The sequence below is a fragment of the Carlito syrichta genome, unplaced genomic scaffold (genome assembly GCF_000164805.1).
Source record: "Carlito syrichta isolate Samal-C Ts95f unplaced genomic scaffold, Tarsius_syrichta-2.0.1 Scaffold311792, whole genome shotgun sequence".
NCBI lineage: Eukaryota > Metazoa > Chordata > Mammalia > Primates > Tarsiidae > Carlito > Carlito syrichta.
In genome coordinates this window covers 167,664-187,831 of record NW_007255888.1, presented here as the reverse complement: position 1 = coordinate 187,831, position 20,168 = coordinate 167,664, and the positions used below count along the sequence as shown (strand labels likewise).

At 35.4% G+C, this 20,168-nt stretch overlaps 1 long non-coding RNA gene across 2 annotated transcripts in view; it reads left to right on the top strand.

Annotated features, from left to right (window-relative positions):
- Positions 1 to 2,005: 2,005 nt before the first annotated feature.
- LOC103271597 overlaps positions 2,006 to 20,168 on the top strand; it is a 143,057-nt gene continuing 124,894 nt past the window's right edge. For both annotated transcript variants that reach the window (XR_002482595.1, XR_505059.2), the window contains exons 1-3: positions 2,006 to 2,126; positions 3,025 to 3,064; positions 4,231 to 4,268. This is a non-coding gene — a long non-coding RNA (uncharacterized LOC103271597). The remainder of the gene's footprint in view (positions 2,127 to 3,024; positions 3,065 to 4,230; positions 4,269 to 20,168) is intronic.

Below are 20,168 nucleotides of genomic sequence, written 5' to 3'. Positions count from 1 at the left end.
TAGAATGATTTGAGTTCCTCTGGGTATATTCCCAGTAGGGCTATTGCTGGGTCATATGGAAAGTCAATGTCTAGTTCTTTCAGAAATTGCCACACTATTATCCAAAGAGGTTGCACTAGTTTGCATTCCCACCAGCAGTGTGGAAATGTTCCTTTTTCTCCGCATCCTCACCATCATCTCTGGCTTATTAATGATGGCCATTCTTACTGGGGTTAGGTGGTATCTCAGTATGGGTTTGATTTGCATTTCTCTGATGATTTGTGACGTTGAACACTTTTTCATGTGTCTGTTGGCTGCCTATATATCTTCTTTTGAGAAGTGTCTATTTATGCCTTTTGCTGTTTGCTTTTTTCCTTTTGGTACGTTTGAGTTCCTTGTAGATCCTGGATGTTAGGCTTTTGTCAGATGTACAGCTGGCAAATATTTTTTCCCATTCTGTGGGCTGTCTCCCCACTCTCTTGATGCTTTCTTTTGCTTTGCGGAAGCTTTTCATTTTAATGAGGTCCCACTTGTCTATCTTATCTCTTACAGCATGGGCACTTGGAGTTTTGATTAAATACCATAACACTTACATACTTTAAGTGCACAAGTCAATGATTTTTTAGTAAATGTATATCATTGTACATTTATCAACACAATCCAGTTTTAGAAAATTTCCATCGTTCCCTAAAAGTTCCTTAGACCCAGATCACCACTAACTAGTTTTCTGTCTCTATAGATTTGGCTTTTCTAGAAATTTTATATAAATGGGATCATATAGTTTTTTGTCTCTATTCCTTTTACTTAATGTTTTTTAGTCTCATTCATGTTGTGGTATATATCAGTTATCTAAAATCTTTTTGGTTAAATATATTATTTTACTTTCTAGAATACTATTTGGTTCATTTTTATAATTTCCATTTTCCTTATAAAATCTACTATCAACACATTCTTGCCATCGTCTTCTATGCATTGCTTATAATACATTTAATTTTTTTTCTTTGCTCTTTTAAAATATGGGTTATCTGCCCATTAGTTTACAAGAAATATGTATTCTACTTTTTGCTTCATCTTTCCTCATTTTTATTTTCTGTATATCAGATATTTTGAGTAGAATAAGAATGGAGAATGATTTTTCTTTTTTTTTATAGGTGAACCCAGATAAGTTTATTCTGATAGTAATGAGCACAACTGAGATTAAAAATAGCAATGAATATCAAAACTACTAACATTTATAAAATGCATTGCTTTCTGAAAAAGTTTCAAATATATTGTTTAATTCTCACTGAGATTTTGTAGAATATGAATAGCAGTGTACTATGTATAAATTATAAATGAGAAAACTGTGATTCAAGAGACGGAGTGGCCAGTCAATGATTACTTAGGAAGTGCATTAATCAACTCAGGTGCCATAACAAGATACTATAGATTAGGTAGCTTAAATAATAGAAACTTATTTTCTGACAGAGAATGATTTTTCATTACACTTTTGTTTTGTTTTCAGACAGTATCTGGAGACTAAATGAAAAATAATCACTCAAATTTCACAAATCAAGTTGATCTAGAACTGAACAATAGTTTTAATGTTATACCATCTATATGTTTGTCTTTATAAATATTTATATATTGCTATGTGTGTATGTCTTATATATCATCAATAGTATCTTGATTGTTCAGATATCTTGAGATATCATGATTTAAAATTTAACAACTTTATTAGTGTATTTTGAGCCTGTAACCAAAAATTATTATTGATAATTAGTTTCTTTGATGAATGGAATGGTTAATATTTACATGTATTATTCATATATATTTATCTATTTCATATTTTAAATTATTTGCTATTAATTTATTCTTGCTCTAGCAAGTAATGATGTATTAAACAAAATTAAGATGTTGGAAAATCAGCAAAATTAGGAAAATTTAGAAAGCATTCTTTTATTGATAGATTTTACACAGCTTCTGAAATGAAATGTATTTTGTACAATAACAGTGACAACTGAGGGGTTTTTTTTTTTTAATTCAGGTATTTTGGAGCATTTTCACGTTAATGAAGGCAAAAATTTGTGAAGTAGAACTGGCTAACCTGGATGTGGATTGTGTTGAGATAATGTCGCTCCTGGTCAGATGAAACAGAATAGTGTGAGGTAATAATCCTATGAGTCTAACATGAACATGTATATGCTCTGGATAGGGACTATAAACCAATCAGATAGAAGCAGTATCATGTTGTATACTGCTGTCATATCCTAATATACTTTAATAGTATTTTAAATTATATAATCCAAGTTCACAGTTAACTCTTGATTCTTTATTTCTATCATATTGAGTAAATATGTCAACACTGACAACTATTCCACTGAAATATCACTGCATGTATTACTGGAGATATAAGAGTTTTGAGAAGCTTCTGGAGTTGCCTTTGTAGCCAGCTTCACTAAAGTTAAGTCAAACATTCACTTGGAATGTCTGCTATACGTTGAATGCAGGTGGTAAGTTGTTAGAAGCATTGTTGTTGCATGAGGAATGCTTATTTATTGGTAGTGGACTTCTCTGGATCAAGGACAAAAACAGGTCCTTGGATACTATAGATAGATGCCGAGGTCCATCTATAGTATTAGGAAAAGATAAATAACACTTTCAGAACTGGCCCAACTAATGACTTCCTAAATGAGCTCACAATACTACTGTCAAGTACCTTTCATTTTTACATCACAGAGTATTTTCATAAAATCTTTATTGGTTGACTACAACTTTAGAATTTGCCATTTAAGAGACAACTGTTATGTCACTGATTTCTATAGCTTAGTAGAGAGGAAATTGGCTATTTACAGAGTAATAATTCAGGAAGGAAACAAGTAAATAAATGAAATTACAAAGGTGACAAAAAGTCAAGCAGCTCCAATGTTTGTAGCAAGGACTAATGTTGTAGCTGGGACGTCTGTATGATAAATAACTATAATGGACTCAGTGTTGAACTTTATTTTTAATTAATTTGGTGCATTTTATCATCTGATTTACTTTCTACATGATGTTTTGCTGCAGGCTAAAGCTAGAACAAGTTATTGCACTTCAAGGAAGAGAGGTGAGCAACTACTTTAATATTTTTTCAATTCTTCATGTTCTGTAGTCAGTGATGTCAGAACTTCAAAGTCTGTAGGGTCACTATTTCAAAGACTCAAAATATATTTGTATGGGAGATATATTTTCTTGTGACTGTACCTACTTTGTTAAAATAATCCCCATTATTGTTTCTTTCTCTTGTTTAAACCACTTTTTTGAAGTAGTCTAAATAATTTGGGGGAATTATTGGCATATTTCCATTTTTCACCACTCTGTGTTGAGTGAAAATAATCTTGTGGTTAAATTCAAGTGTGCTAAATATTTATTTTTAGATCTTTATCTGTCCCATTCAGAACATGGATGTTTCTATTTATATTAATACTGTAATCATACCATTTATTATTATGCTAACTTACTCCTCAAAATTTAAGTTGATTAAAGAGTTTAAACATGTTTCTCAATAGATTTTATCCAATTTTATTAGAAGAATTCAAAGTCATTAGTTTTTTCATGATATGTATGTGAGAATTTCACTATTCAGATACTAAGTAAAATGTTTACTGTACACTTTCTGTTCTTCATTCATAATGGATTAGATAAGCATGCACAAAATAAGCCTGGCTACAGAAATCCTTGTTTGTTGAGAGGGTGCTTGTCTGGATCGATGATGAGCATAATTGTCTGAGGATGCTGAGGGACTCATTCCAGATGTCAATCTGAGGTCCAGTTGATGGCTCTCTAAAAGGACAAATAAGACTCTCAGGGCCTGGCTTATTTGGTGACCCCTCAGTGACAACATAATACCACTGTGAACATGCCTTCCTTTCTCTTAGACTAGGGCATTGACACCCTATCTTACGAGGTAGTATACACCTTTAATATGCTCAGCGACACAAGACTTGCTTCATTTTACTCACATTGAACAGATAATTATAGACAGATATTTATACATAGGAAATATGCTCTTGAGTAACAAATAAGAAAATGAAAAAAAATTGGTTTAAGAAAGGGTCAAGCAACTGTGATTTGTACTAAAAATCTCACCAGTAATATGCTAAAAGAAGGGAACACTGCATGCCTATGCTAACTATTGGAAATGGAACCAATTTTAGTGCTTTGTTATTTTTACTGAGTACTCCCTAAGATTATGTTTTTGCTTTTTTTTTCTGTCATGTTCTGCCGAGATAGAAGGGCTAGAATCTGATCCTCCACTTCAGAGAATAAGGGTGAGTTGCTAAAACAGTATCTTTTGAAATTCATATGTCATATTCTCTTTGCCAGGTCTTTAGGTCTCTGTGTGCATCTTTTCACAAGGTTATTGGAGAATATCTTCATGATTTGTCCACTTACTCATTGAGAATCTCACCAAGGTCACCTACATTATTGAATCCTTATCATTTCTGTTTTAACTCTTTTCTGCTGTAATGGAAAAATGTAGAATTTTTTAAATGTTAAGCAATTTCATATGGGATTAAAAGTTACCGTAATGAAATCCAAAATATCAAATTTACCTCATCGTTTAATTACTGGGGCTTCAGAACAGAGACTCCATGATTCAAAAGATCTTTGGAGTCATACTATTTTATATTTCTGCTTCTAATTTAATTATTGAGAACTGATTTGATTTTTTTTTTCATTTTTACAACATGGGAAGTTATATATGAAATTCTATTCTTTTTATGGTATGTGTGAGATACTCATGGATATAAGGCACCTGGATGGTTTCTGGAACATATGTAATATCTATAATTTGATCTGTGTGCTGATTACTTGCTGTGTTTGGATCATGCAAATTTATTGAGCTGTACAATTTTAGTGCATGCATTTTCCTATATGTATTTTATTCTTCAATAGAAAGTAAAATTTATCCCATTAAACTAGTTAAAATATTGGTTAAAACATTTCTTCAGGTCATTGTCAGGTAGATTGTATACTACTTGGTGCTTAATGACTGATGCTTTCATAATAGGTCAAGTGCGTTCTCTTTAGCACAGGCTTTTTTTTGTCTTTGTTTTTGAGTAGGAGTCTCACTTTGTCACCCAGGCTGAAGCGCAGTGGCACACTCACAGCTACCGCAGCCTTGACATGTTGGGTTCAGGTGATCCTTTCACCTTAGCCTTCCAAGTAGCTGGAATCCACAGGCGTGCACCACCATGCCTGGCTAATGTTTTGATTTGTTGTAGAGACAAGGTCTTACTAAGTTGTCCAGGCTAGTCTCGAACCAACGGACTCAGGCAATCCTCTCGCCTCTGCCTCCCAAAGTGCTGGGATTACAGGCATGAGCCATTGCACCCAGCTAGCACAGGCATTTTTAGCAAATTATACCATGGAGTAGTTATTCATGTATTTTTATTTTAACACATTTTACATATTTTCCATGCATATGCTTAAATTATTTTACTTATACTTTTTTCTCTGTTATAAAATAAGTTAAACAATCCCATGCCTTAAAGGTTGCAGTAGTGTTCCCATGTATTTAGGCACTTTGGCACTGAATTCTTCACACTTTCTTTGCAAGATCACTTAAACTAACATATGTCTCTCATTTTGCTGAGAGAGAATTAATGTTGTGATGCTGTGATGCTTCTCAATTCCATGTGCTACATAACTGAATATATAAGAAATATCGTTGTTAATACTTACTCTGATTATTTCCACAACACATGGAAAGATGCTTCTCACAGATCTTAAGACAATGGAGGCTCATATGCATTGTACGGTAGAGATATTTGGGGTATTTTTGATGAAGTCGGTAAAATATAAAGCCAAAAATCAGAACAATGAACTGCTTGCTTCAGGATTTCCTTCGAGGTTACTTGGTCAACATATAACTGATAAATTCAAAGTTTTTTTTTAATCTTTTGTGTTCTTGACACACTGAAACTAAAATATGTTTTACTTTTAACTCTGCTTCCCTTTTTAAGTTTAAGATTAAAAGTACCAGCCATAAACTATTGCCAAAAGTAGTTATTTAAGAAAATTTAGGCCAGGAGTGGTGGCTTAAGCCTTGTAATCCCGGAAATTTGGGAGGCCAAGTTGAGAGGATTTCCTGAGCCCACGGGTTCAAAACCAGCCTGGAAAACTTCATGAGTCCTCATCTCTACAATATAAATAAAAAAATTATCTGGGCATGATAGCATGCACCTGTAGTTCCGGCTACTTGGAAGGCTGAGGCAGAAGGATCACCTGAGCCCAGCAGGTCAATGCTGGGGTGGCCATGAGTGTGTTACAGCACTCTAGCTTGGGCGACGAAGTGAGACTCCAACTCAAAAAAAAAGAAAATTTAACAATATAAAAGAATATAAGATTGTTTATGACAGATTTATTTCTAACAATTCTTCCCTGCTTTCCAGAGGTAAATTATTTAATCATCTGCCCTATCTTAGGGAATACAGCTTCTATGTTAATGCAAGCATCTATCAATTTAGCCTTACATCTATTATTTGTCTATCATAACCAATTTATTTTATTGTAAAGGAGATAATGATTTGATATGACATTTTGAAGTCATAGATATTACATAATCTCCTGAGGTCCTCATGTCTAAAACAACAGATGTGCCAATATCCTCAGTCGATGTGAAGGACACCACATTTTCTTTAGCCATTTCTTGTTTTCAGAATAGTTGTTAGTCTTTTTGTATATTGCAAGATATACATTTATAATCAGTATATACCCATATTTATGCACTCGTGCGTCTCTTTCTGTAAAAAATCACTCCTAAAATGGGTAATGTTTGAAAGTTAGGTCCATGTAATTTTCTTTAATATAGTCAAATCACCATCCAACTATTCATGTTATCATCATTTAAGTAATATATTAAAAGGTTGAGGTGAAGTTGTCTATGTTTTATACACATATAGATGGGGCACTAAAATAATTTCTTGTTTTTTAAGATATCTTTTTAAGTAAAAAATCTTTATGGTTAACATTAAAATAGGTTGTAGCTAATGCAATGAAAATTGACAGTCTTGTTTATAAACACATGCCATAACTAGCATTTATCACCGACAGTCATGCCATGATAGACATGTATTTATTTATTTAAATTTTTTTTTAATTTTAAAGATGTGTGGGGTTAAATATACAAATGTTCATTATGCAGGTAGCCTTGTTAATGAGGTGTGACCCCACTTCCCCAGGCAGATTCCCACTACTGCCAATGCCGCTTCCCCACACCCCTCCTGGCAGTTTCCCATTACTGCCAATCATTCCCTTATAGTATCACAATAATTGTTCTTATGAGTGAGAACATGTGATACTAAGTTCTCTGTTTCTGTGCAAGATCACTCAGTATTATAGACTCTAAGTCCATCCAGGTTGCTGTGAAGTTCATGATTTTGTTCTTCTTTATGGCTGCATAATATTCCATCGTGTATATATACAACATTTTTTTTATCCAGTCCTCTTTTAATGGGCAGCATGGTTGGTTCCATGTTCTTGCTACTGTAATCAATGCTGCGATAAACATACATGCGCAGGTATCTTTTTTATAGAGTTTTTCCGGGTATATTCCCAGTAGGGGAATTGTGGGATCATATGGAAGGTCAACTTTTAGATCTTTTAGAAATCGCGGCTGGGCTCAGTGGCTCAGTCTGTAATCCCACGCCTTTGGGAGGCTGAGGTGAGTGGATTGCCTGAGCCCGCGGGTTCGAGACCCGCCTGGGCAGCGAGACCTCATCTCTACAATAAATTTAAAAAATCAGCTGGGCGTGGTAGCGCATGCCTGTAATTCCAGCTACTTGGAAGGCTGAGGCGGAAGGATCGCCGGAGCCCTGCAGGTGGAGGCTGCAGTGGCTGGGAGCGGCCACTGCACTCCAGTCTGGGCGACAGAGTGAGACTCCAACTCAAAAAAAAAAAAAAAATAGAAATTGCCACAATGTTTTCCACAGAGGCTGTATAGTTTACACTCTCACCAACCATGTAGAAGTGTTTCCTTTTTGCCACATCCTCTCCAGCATCTGTTGTTTTTGAGTTATTGATGATGGCCATCCTGAATGGAAGTAGGTGGTATCTCAGTGTAGTTTAATTTGCATCTCCTTGATGACTAGTGAGGCTGAGCATTTTTTCATGTATCTGTTGGCTGCTGGTGCATCTTCTTTTGAGAACTGTCTATTCTTATCTTTTGCCTACTTTGTAATGGGGTTGTTTTTGTTTTTTTTTTTTTCTTTTCGGCACTTTTTTAGAGTCAAGATCTTGCCAAGTTGCCCGGGATGATCTGGAACCAGCGGGCTCAGGCAATCCTCTCACCTCGGCCTCCCAAAGTGCTGAGATTATAGGTGTGAGCCACTGCACCCAGCCTTTCAGCACATTTGAGTTTCTTGTAGATCCTTTATGTTAGGCCTTTGCCAGACATACAGTTGGCAAATAGTTTTTCCCAGTCTGTGGGCTGTCTCCCTGCTCTCTCAATGGTTTCTTTGGCTTTGCAGAAGCTTCTCAGTTTGGTGAGGTCCCACTTGTCTATCTCATCTCTTATGGCCTGGGCGCTTGGGGTTTTGATCAGGAATTGGTTGCCAGTTCCAATTTCCATAAGGGTATCTCCTCCGTTTTCTAAGGTTCTTATAGTTTGAGGTTTTACATTTAGGTCTCTGATCCATTTAGAGTTAATTTTTGTAATTAATACAATGAAAATTGACAGTCCTGTTTATAAACACATGCCATAACTGTAGCATTTATCACCAACAGTCATGCCTTGATAGACTTTTATTTCCAATCACTAAAATACTCCAAATTGCAAAGCAAAATTTGAATACTAAGATTCAGAAGTTGGGAAAGAACCATTGTCTGGATAAATTATACAGGTTTTAGTTTTTATGTGTAATAATTATTTATATTTATAAATTAATAATTTAATTTGTGACAAGAATGTCAATGCAAGAATGTCAATGAAAGGACAAAGTTGATTACACTGATAAAGTGATGTTTACATCAAGAAATAATGAGCCGGGCTTGGTGGCTCAGCCTGTAATCCCGCGCCTTTGGAAGGCTGAGGTGAGTGGATTGCCTGAGAATGCGGGTTCAAGACCCGCCTGGGCAACTTGGCGAGACCTCATCTCTACAATAAATCAAAAAATTAGACGGGCGTGGTAGGGCGCGCCTGTAGTTCCAGCTACTTGGAAGGCTGAGGCGGAAGGATCACTGGAGCCCGGCAGGTCGAGGCTGCGGTGGCCGGGAGCGGCCACTGCACTCCAGTCTGGGCGACAGAGTGAGACTCCAACTCAAAAAAAAAAAAAAAAGAAAAGAAAGAAAGAATGATAATCAAGACAGCTTCCAAAGTATAAAACTGGATAAATTTATCAGGACAATTCTCTGAAATAACTCTATTCCCAACTTTATTATCATAACAGGAATTTTTAAAATTCTGGTATAAAATATGTGCTTCTTTCTAAGTAATTTGAACTGATGCATATTTGCTATATTTTTAAAAATCACATGTATGTTCTTAGTGCTGGCATCGTATACTTCAGAATGAACAAATATAAAGCCAAAGGTGAAGACTCAGGTTGAAGTAATCAATCAATCATCAGGAAACATAAAATTTTATCTTGTACAATGCTTATGTAGCTTTATAGAAGTGTGCTAAACAATATATAGACATAAACATTATTGTCATCTCATTGAAAGATACAGTAGGTATGGAACACACTTTTGTTTTGTACTAACCACCTCATAAACTTTTTATGGCTTATTTAGATGACAGCCCATGTGTGTGCATGTGTGTGTGTGTGCATGTGTGTGTAAAAACTTGACACAAAGAAGCAAGAACATCAGGTTGCCAGTGCAATCTGCATGTCATTAGAGTAATGTTGAAAACATGGCTCCCATAGTTCTGAGAGAGGCCACAATCGAGCTTTCCCAGTAAACAAAGCAAGATCAAGACCCTTTGCACACAGTATTACATGATTACCTTATGTCAGTAGTTTCTTAGTGCACAGTCTGTGTGAAGACAAATTCAATGTCATTTTTTTTTGGCCATCCTATGTGTATGCTAAATTCAGGATTTATTTGTTTATCTGCTTACCAAAAAATGATAATTGGATTAAGAGACTGTGACAAAATGGTCATGATGAAATAGAGATTAAATGTAAGTTTATAGAGCCAAACCCACTTGGAGTTTCCAGAAACAAGACCATGCTCTAAAACTGTCTTCTGCAACCACCTTTTTGATAAATTAACACAATTCTGTAGGCCTGTTTATTTAAGCTCTCTAGCTAGAATGTTATATTGATCTCATAATTGCCTAACCTTTTAGTAACCCAGTAAATAAACACTTTTACCATATGCAAACATGGGGGAGAAAGTGTACGTTTATGTTAATGATGCTCTTGGCTTGGATAAGCACATCTAAGAGAAATTTTTAAAAACACATATGGCAGAAAAGTCTTGGTAGGACTCCTTTATCCAAAGGACTTAGATAACTTTTGGTGGAATAGAAATATGGTTATTGTTTATAAATTTAAAAATTGAAAGTTTAAAAAAATACTAATGGAAAAAGAAATGTAAAAAGGAAATAAACTATAAGTGCAGATGGATTCAAAATATAGGATTGTATCTGGTAATGTAGTCAATGGATGGTCACTTGGCAGCAATATTATTTTTCCAATGTAGACAAAAATTGCTTAGGATAGTGATGAGAGACAAAGCTGTTGAAAGTAGTTTTATATTAATTGTTGCTTTCGTGATATAATCTAAGCAATAAATATTGAAAATTGATTTATGCAACATTATTTATTTCATTTTAACTTTTGTACATGTTAACATTACCATCTCTCAAACCATCCCCTTCAGGGGAAGTGGCTCTGCCAAAGTGTATGAGGTGCCATATTGCCAGCTTCAATAAACTAAAGCTGAAATGTATACTGCATTCTTAATATAAATAACAACCCTGTAGGAGTTATAGAAGTGCCAATTTTTCTGGAGCTGCATTACCAAGATCAAAGATGGCCATAGTTATCTGAGGATTACTTATCAAGCAGTCCATTCAAATGTTCTATGATAGAAAGAGAGGTCTTTCGGAATTGGTTCAATGTGGTGACCTCCTCAGTTATTTAACAATGCCCCTGTGTACATGCCTTTCTTTTCTCTCACCAAATTGCACTGTCATAATAGCTTCATTCGGCAAACTTAACCCTTAGGATTACACTTTAAGGAGAGGTCTGGTGTTTCATTTATTTTAGAGTGACCAGGTGACTATAAAGTGGATTAGTAGTGTCAATAATGTTGGGAAAGTTTTAAGGGAATATAAGACACCAGATATAACATAGTGACAATGGAACCAAATTATGGTGTGTAATTGTAATTAATATTTAATTATAGTTAATGCATGCTTTCAATCAATGTCTATGCTTTTCATTTTGTGTCTCTCTTTTTTTTTTTTTTCCAAATATATTAGCTATAGCAAATAACAGCTTGTCAGGGAATAAAAGTAAGCAGATCTCTGTGCCTCTAAATTCTTTTTGTGACGGAAGGGCAATACTATAATTTCCAATACATTTAAACAATTAAATTCTTATAAACCATGTTAATTTAATTCCACAATGGTATTGAATTATAAAAAACTAAGAGGAATGTATCTTTAAAATTTCCCCAATATTTGTAAATTGATGTTAGCACTTCTAACATATTTATTGGTCAAATAAGATATAAAAAAGGAAAATTAAGAAGTATTTTAAACTCAATAAAGATAAAAATATGGCATCTAAAAATTTATGGAATGTTGACAAAATAGTATTTAGAGGGAAATTTATAGCACTGAAATGCCTATATTAGAAAAAATGAAAAGTCATAAATCATTGGCATTATATTCCACATTAAGGAACTTTAAAATGAGCAAATTAACCCAGAGTAAGATAAATAAGTGCAATAATAAAGATAAAAGCTCAAAACAATGAGGTATAAGGCAAATAGATATAAACAGAAAAATGAATAAAATCAAAAGTGAAACCTCTGAGAACATTAATAATACTGATAAACTTCTAACCAGGTTGATTAAGAAAAAAAAGCAAGACATACATCTGGAAATATTATAGGAAAACCCTGTTTAAAAAAACAGCAAAAATAAACTTAGGGAATGGGGAGATCTGATTAAAACAGTTATCAATTATATATAAAAGTATAGTTTCCAATCAAAGAATTACAAAAGATGCAAAGAAATAAGAAATTATGACACAGGAATGTAGGTCAATATAAACTGTCCCTTTGAAGGTCAGATATTGGGCTTACTAGACACAAACATTAAACTAGCTATTTTAAAATGTGTTCAGGCCGGACTCAGTGGCTCAGCCTGTAACCCCCGCACTTTGGGAGGCCGAGGTGAGTGGATTGCCTGAACCTGCGGGTTCAAGACCCACCCAGACAACTTGGCGAGACCTCGTCTTTACAATAAAGCAAAAATTAGCCGGGTGTGGTAGAGCATGCCTGTAGTTCTGGCTACTTGGAAGGGTGAAGCGAAAGGATTGCCAGAGCCCAGCAGGTCGAGGCTGCAGTGGCCAGGAGCATGCCACTGCACTCCAGTCTGAGCAACAGAGTGAGATTTCAACTCAAAAAAAAAAATGTTCAAAGAAATAAAGGAAAGCATGTCTAAAGAATTAAAGATAAGTATGGAAATACACCAAATATAGACTACCAACAAAGAGATAAAAATATTTTAAAAGACCACATAAAAATTCTGGAGCTAAAAAATAAAATAATTGAAAGAGAAATTACACAGGAAGATAGCTCAACTGAGATTATCAAGTCTGATGGACAGAACAGAGGAAAAAAGAATAAAGAATAGTGAACAGAGCTCCAAAGAACTGTGGGACATCATCTCTTATACCAATGTATGCATAAACTGGAGCCCTCAAAGAAAGAGAAAGGAGGACACACATTTGAAAAACACCCCAAATTTTATGAAAAATATTAATTTGCACATCCAAGAAAACATTATCTGAATAAGATAAATTAAAAGAGATCCACACCTATACACATCATGGTCAAACTACCAAAAGACAAACATAGAGGGAGAATCATGAAGACAGTGAGAAAAAAATGATTAATCACATACACATGATCTTCAATAAGATTGACAACTGAATTTTCACCAAAAATCATGTAGGCCAAAGGCAATGTACATAGTCAAAGTGATGAAACAAAAATTCTCAACCAAGAATTCTATAGCCACCAAAACTATTGTTGAAAAAGGACAAGTGAAGACATTCCTAAATAGCAAAATTATTTCTGTGAGACCTGTCCTAAAAAAAAATGCTAAAGTACACTGAAGAGTAAACCAAATCCACAGGAAGAAATAAAGAGCACCAGTAAAGGTAACTACATAATTCAAAACAAAATAGAAATGCATTTTGTTTGTAACATTTTCCTTTTCCTATTTGGTTTAAAACATAATTTAAATTAGAATTTTTTGTTGATTGTCTTATATAAATTAGTAATTTTTGTGTAATATCAGCAGGATGGAAGAATAGGACTTTTCTACTATCACTTTCCTCTAGAAGCATTGACTGTGACAACCACCTAGGGGAAGAGAATATTTGTGGAAATTTAGGAGTTGAGAGTAAAATTAAGCACATCAGTGGAGCAACAATATCCAAGAATAAATGCATAGAAGAGAGTAAGATGAACAGTTTCACTTTACTGGCATCATCCCTCCCTAAAGTAGCACTGCTCAGTACTATCAAAGACCCCCTCAGTCCATGATTTTTACCACAGGAGAAAGTAAGAGCATAATAAGTGAATTCCAGCTTCTCCAGGCATGTTTGGCCCTGCCCAAGGGATTCATTTTATTCTTATCCTACCCAGAATACTGAGGTAGTCAGCATGGTGAGTGACTGGGAGCGAGTAAGAACAGGGAAGATAGGTGGGACCCACAGCAACCAGGGCTTGAAATTACCATAAATTCTAAAAATTGCTTCATGAACTTAGTCAGAAACCCACCCATGAGTCACTTAGGATGCTTCACCCTCAACTATCCCTCAGAAGTCCCAAGCTTCAAATGCCTCACCACTCTTTGGCTCCCCAAGTGCACCCTTGTGAAAAGCAAGTGAGTCTCTGAAGATGTCTTGCAAGCACACGCAAATAGCTGGTCCCACTCTAGAGAACTAGGAGAAGTCTCAAAAACAAGAATTTCAGGACATCACCCTAGTGTGGGGAAAAACACAGAAAGTCTCAGCACCTAACTGAACTTAATGGAAACTAGTGAAGGCATACAATCTTAAGAATTCACCCCTTTAAAGGAACAAAATATGTGAAAGTAGGTTCATCCATAGAAAAGTTGTTAAAGAGCCTCAGAATCCCTAGGCTGACTAACTTGCAGAGGTACTTCTCTAGTGAAGCCAATCAGTAAAATCTGGAAGAGGTGATTGCTTCTTTAAATGCAAAGAAAGCAACATAAGGATTTAAGAATTTAAGAAACATAAAGGAAACATGACACCACCAAAGAAACACAATATTTTTTCAGTAACAAACAACTAAGAAATGGAGATCTAGGCTGGGCTCAGTGGCTCAACCTGTAATCCCAGCACTTTGAGAGGCCAAGGCAAGTGGATTGCCTGAGGCTGAGGGTTCAAGACCCACCCAGGCAACTTGGCAAGACCTCGTCTCTACAATAAATAAAAAATTATCCAGGCGTGGTAGCATGTGCCTGTAGTTCCTGCCACTTGGAAGGCTGAGGTGGGAGGACCGCCTGAGCCCAGCAGGTTGAGGCTGTGGTGGCCGGGAGCGTGCCACTGCACTCCAGTCTGGGCAACAGAGTGAGACTCCAACTCAAGAAAAAAGAAAAAAGAAATGGAGATCTGCAAATTGTTTTTATAATGAATTCAAAATAATTGTTTTAAGGAGGCTCACAAGACTGCAAGGAACAGAGAGACAGTTCAATGAAGTCTAGCAAACAATATATTAACAAAAGTAGAAATTCAAAACAGAAATACAAATCAATTTTTAAAAATGAAATTATGGAGCTGAAGAATACAATGCATGAAATAAAAGATAAAACAGAGAGCATCAACAGCACACTTGATCAGGCAGAAGAAGCCGGACTCGGTGACTCAGCCTGTAATCCTGCACTTTGGGAGGCCGAGGTGAATGAATTGCCTGAGCCCGCGGGTTCGAGACCCGCCTGGGCAACTTGATGAGACCTCATCTCTACAATAAATCAAAAAAATTAGCTGGGTGTGGCAGTGCATGCCTGTTGTTCCAACTACTTGGAAGGCTGAGGTGGAAGGATCACTGCAGCCCAGCAGTTCAAGGTTGTGCAGGCTGGGAGTGGCCACTCCAATGTGCGTGACAGAGTTAGACTCCAACTCAACAACAACCAAAAAAAGCAGAAGAAAGAATGTGTGAACCTGAAGACAGAGCATTTAAAATTATTCATCAGAGGAGGAAAAAGAATGAGAAGAAATAAAGAAAGCCTACAGGATTTATGGGACAACATCAACAAGCTAACAAGAATTATAGGAGTCCATGAAGGAGAAGAGAAAAGGGCAGAATGCCTATTTAGAGAAATAATGGCTGAAAAATTCCCAAATATAAGAAAATATATGGAAATTCAGATACATGAAGCTCAAAGATACCCATACAGTTTACATTCCAAAAAGACTTCACCAAAACACAGTAAAACCAAACTGTCAAAAATCAAAGTTAAAGCAATCACCAATGAATAAAGTTATCTTGCAACCACAAATAACTAAAAGGGATGGGCATTTTTTATTGTCTACATATAATTTCAGTAAATTTTATTTTATTTCATTTATTTATTTGTTTATTTATTTATTTTTTTGAGTCGGAGTCTCACTCTATCACCCAGGCTGGAGTGCAGTGGCCACTTCCGGCCACCGCAGCCTTGAGCCGCTGGGCTCCAGGGATCCTTCCGCCTCAGCCTTCCGAGCGCCCAGAATTACAAGAGCGTGCTACTACACCCAGCTGATTTTTTGACTTATTGTAGAGATGAGGGCTCGCTGCCCAGGCGGGTCTTGAACCCGCGGGCTCAGGCAATCCACTCACCTCAGCCTCCCAAAGGCATGGGATTGCAGGCTGAGTCACCGAGGCCGGCTGTAAATTTTATTGAAAACTTTATAATGTCAAAAGAGAATTTTAAAGCAGCATGAGAAAAGAGAGTAATCACACACAAAGGAACATTTATAAGACAATAAATAGAAGTCTCAGCAGAAACATCTGGGATGAAATATTCAAATGCTGAAAGAAAATAAATGCCAACCAAGACTAAATACTTAAACTGGGAAAGACGGTCTTCAAAAATGAAGGAAATATAGGCTTTTCTGGACAAATAAAATCTGAGGGAGTTCATTTCCATTAGACTTGCCTTATAAGACATATTAAGGGAAGTTCTTTAAGTAGAAATAATAGGCTACTAATTAGCAATATGAAAGAATAAAATTCACTGGGTAAAGAAAAGTTATAGTCACACTCATAACACTCTAATACTGTAATGGTGATGTGTAAATAATTTACCTGTAGTATGAATATTAGAAGACAAAATATCGAAAACAACTATAGCTACAATATCTTGTTAATGCATACATAGTATACAGAGATATAAAATGGAGCATTAAAAACATAAAACGTGGGAATAGGTAAATAAAAGTGTAGAGTTTTTGTATGCTATCAAAGTTAGTTTGTTATCAACTTAAAATAGGTTGTCATATAAGGTAGTTTATGTAAACCCAAATACAAAACAAAAGCTTACAGTAGATATACAAAAAATGTAGAGAAAGGAATAAAACATTACAGCAAAATCATCAAAATACAAAGAAAATAGGAAAGGAACTAAAAAATTAACAAAATGTCAATAGTAAGTTCTTACCTGTCCATAATGACTTTTAATCAGCAGTCCCCAACTTTTTTGGCATCAGGGACTGGTTTCATGGAGGAAAAGTTTTCCATGGATGGTGGGAGGGGGGCACTGGGATGGGGGAGAAAGTTTCATGATGATTCAAGTGCATATTTATTGTGCACTTTATTTCTATTATTACACTGTAATATATAATGAAATAACTATACCATTCAGCATTAAAAAAAGGCATGGACAGAAGTGGTAAATAAAATAACAGGCAAGACATACATGACTAAAATTAGTGTCAGATTCTGACTTAAAGCCTGCCACCAGATGCAGTTGTACAATTGAAGTATATCAACTCTTGCCACTCAATGATACGGTTGTGCTGTGAGTCTGCAAGAAATTGATTCATTATGGTCTCTGTGTAATCAAACCTCACTGCTAATGTTAATCTATATTTGCAGCCACACGACAGTGCTAGCATCACTGCCGCAGCTCTACCTCAGATCATCAGGCATTAGATTCTCATAAAGAGCACACATCCTAGATCCCTCACATGTGTAGTTCACAATAGGGTTTGCACTCTATAAAATCTAATGCCACAGCTGCTCTCACAGGAGACAGAGCTCAGGTGGGAATGCAAGTGATGGGGAGCAGCTATAAATACAGATGAAGCTCAACTCACTTGCCCACTGTTTAACTCCTGCTGAGCAGCCCAGTTCCTAACAGTACCTAGTTCCCACAGTACCAGCTCACAGTCCAGGGCTTGGGGACCCTTGTTTTAAATGTGAATGGGTTGAATTCTCCAAACAAAAGACAAAGAGTAGAGATATAATTTTTTTTATAAAACTCAGCTGTATGCTGCCTACAAAATACTTCAACTTTGAGGATACAAACAGTACAAAATTGAATGTTTAGAAGAAGATGTTTATTGCAAATGGAACCAAAGGAGAGCAGATGTACCTATGCTTTTATCAAACAGAATAGACTTTAAGTTAAAAACTCTAACAAAAGATTAAGAAGGTCATTATATAATGATGAGGGGGTAATTATATAATGATGGGAGGAAATAATAATTGTCCACTCAACACCAAGGCACCTAAGTCTATAAGGTAAATATTAATAGATATAAAGGGAGGAAAAAACAGCAATACAATAATAGTAGGGAACTTTATTACCCAACTTTTAACAATGGATTAATTCTTGACCAAAAAAATGACCCTAACCCTAACCCTAACCCTAGCTCCTAGCCCCTAACCCCTAACCCCTAACCCTAACCCTAACCCTAACCCTTGTGAAGGAAACTTCACATTAGACCAATGAATCCCAAAAAACATATACGGAACATTCCTCCTAACAGCAGCATACACATTATTCTTAAGAGCATTCGAAATAGTATCCATGATATATTATATGTTAGTTCATAAAACACTCTTAACAAATTTCAAAAGATTAAAATAACAGCCGAGCTCGGTGGCTCAGCCTGTAATACCGTGCCTTTGGGAGGCTGAGGTGAGTGGATTGCCTGAGCCTGCAGGTTCGAGACCCGCCTAGGCAGCGAGACCTCATCTCTACAATAAATCAAAAGATCAGCCGGGCGTGGTAGCGCACGCCTGTAGTTCCGGCTACTTGGAAGGCTGAGGCGGAAGGATCGCCGGAGCCCAGCAGGTAGAGGCTGCAGTGGCCGGGAGTGGCCACTGCACTCCAGTCTGGGCAACCAAGTGAGACTCCAACTCAAAAAAAATAAATAAATACCAAGGTTCTTTTTTTTCAATTACAACACTGTAAAACTAAAAATAAATAAAAAGAAAAACTGAAAAATTTAAAAACATGTTGAATTAATATCCTTCTAAAATACCAATAGATCAAGAAGAAATTTTTAAAATTTTGTGACAAAAACAACAGAAACAAAACATACCAAAATATATATGACACAGCAAAAACTTAAAGAGAAGGTAACACTTCCAAACTCATATTATGAGAACAGCTTTACTTTAATCTCAAAGCTGAAAAAAAATAAAACTATGAGAAAATATTACAGGCCAATATGACTGATAAATATAGGTGCAAAAAAATCCTCAACAAAATGCTAGAAAACTCAATTCAGCAACATATTTTAAGGATCATATACCATAATCAAGTGGGATTCATCCCTGGGATACAAGGATAGTTCAATATATATGAATCAATGGTTACACCACATGAACAGAATGAAAAATAAAAACCATATGATCATCTTAATAGATGAAGAAAAAGCATCTGACAATATTTAACATCCTTTCATGGTTGAAAACTCTAAATAACTTAGGTATAGAAATAATGTCCTTCAACACAATAAAGGCCATATATGACAAACCCACAGCTAATATTATACTAAATGATGAAAAACTGAAAGCTTATTCTCTAAAATCAGGACCAAGATAAAGATGCCCACTCTCACCACTAATATTCAAATAGTACTAGAAGTCCTAGCTAGACAAATTAGGCTCCTCATAAAGGTATCCAAGTTAGAAATCCAAGTTTGCAGATGACATGATTTTACATGTACAAATGCTAAAGTGCCAGCAAATTACTTTTAGAACTTTAAAGAAAATTAATAAACTCACAGGACATTGCAGAATACAAAATCAACATACAAAAATCAGTTGCATTTCTAAGCACTAAAAACAAATTATCCAAAAAAGAAATTAAGAAAACAATCATACTTACAATAGCATCAAGAAATAAGATGAAACACTTAGGAGTAAATTAAAACAAGGATCATGATATTTAAAACTATGAAATACTGATTAAAGAAATTGAAGATGACACAAAAAACATGAAATGATATCTCATGTTCATGGATTGAACATATTAATATTGTTAAAATGTCCACACAACCCCAAACAATCTACAGATTCAATGCAATCTCTACCAAGATTCCACTAACATTTTTACATTTTTGTATTTTCAAAAATTTGAAAATTCTAAAATTTGCATAGAACCACAAAAAACCCTAAGAGCTAAAACCAATCTTAAACAAAAACAGCAAAGCTGGCGGCATCACACCACACTGTATTACAAAGCTGTAGTAATCAAAGTGGCATGGTACTGGTATAAAAACAGAAACAAAGACCAATAGAACAGAATAGAGTGTCCAGAAATAAACTCATGTTTATTTGATCAACTAATAATCAATAAAGACACCAAGAATAAGCACCAGGGAAATAATAGTCTCTTCAATAAATGACATTGGGAAATTAAATGCAAAAGAATGAAATTGAACCCTTATCTTACACCATACACAAAAATTAACTCAAAATTGGTTAAAGACATAAATGTAAGACCTGAAACAATAACA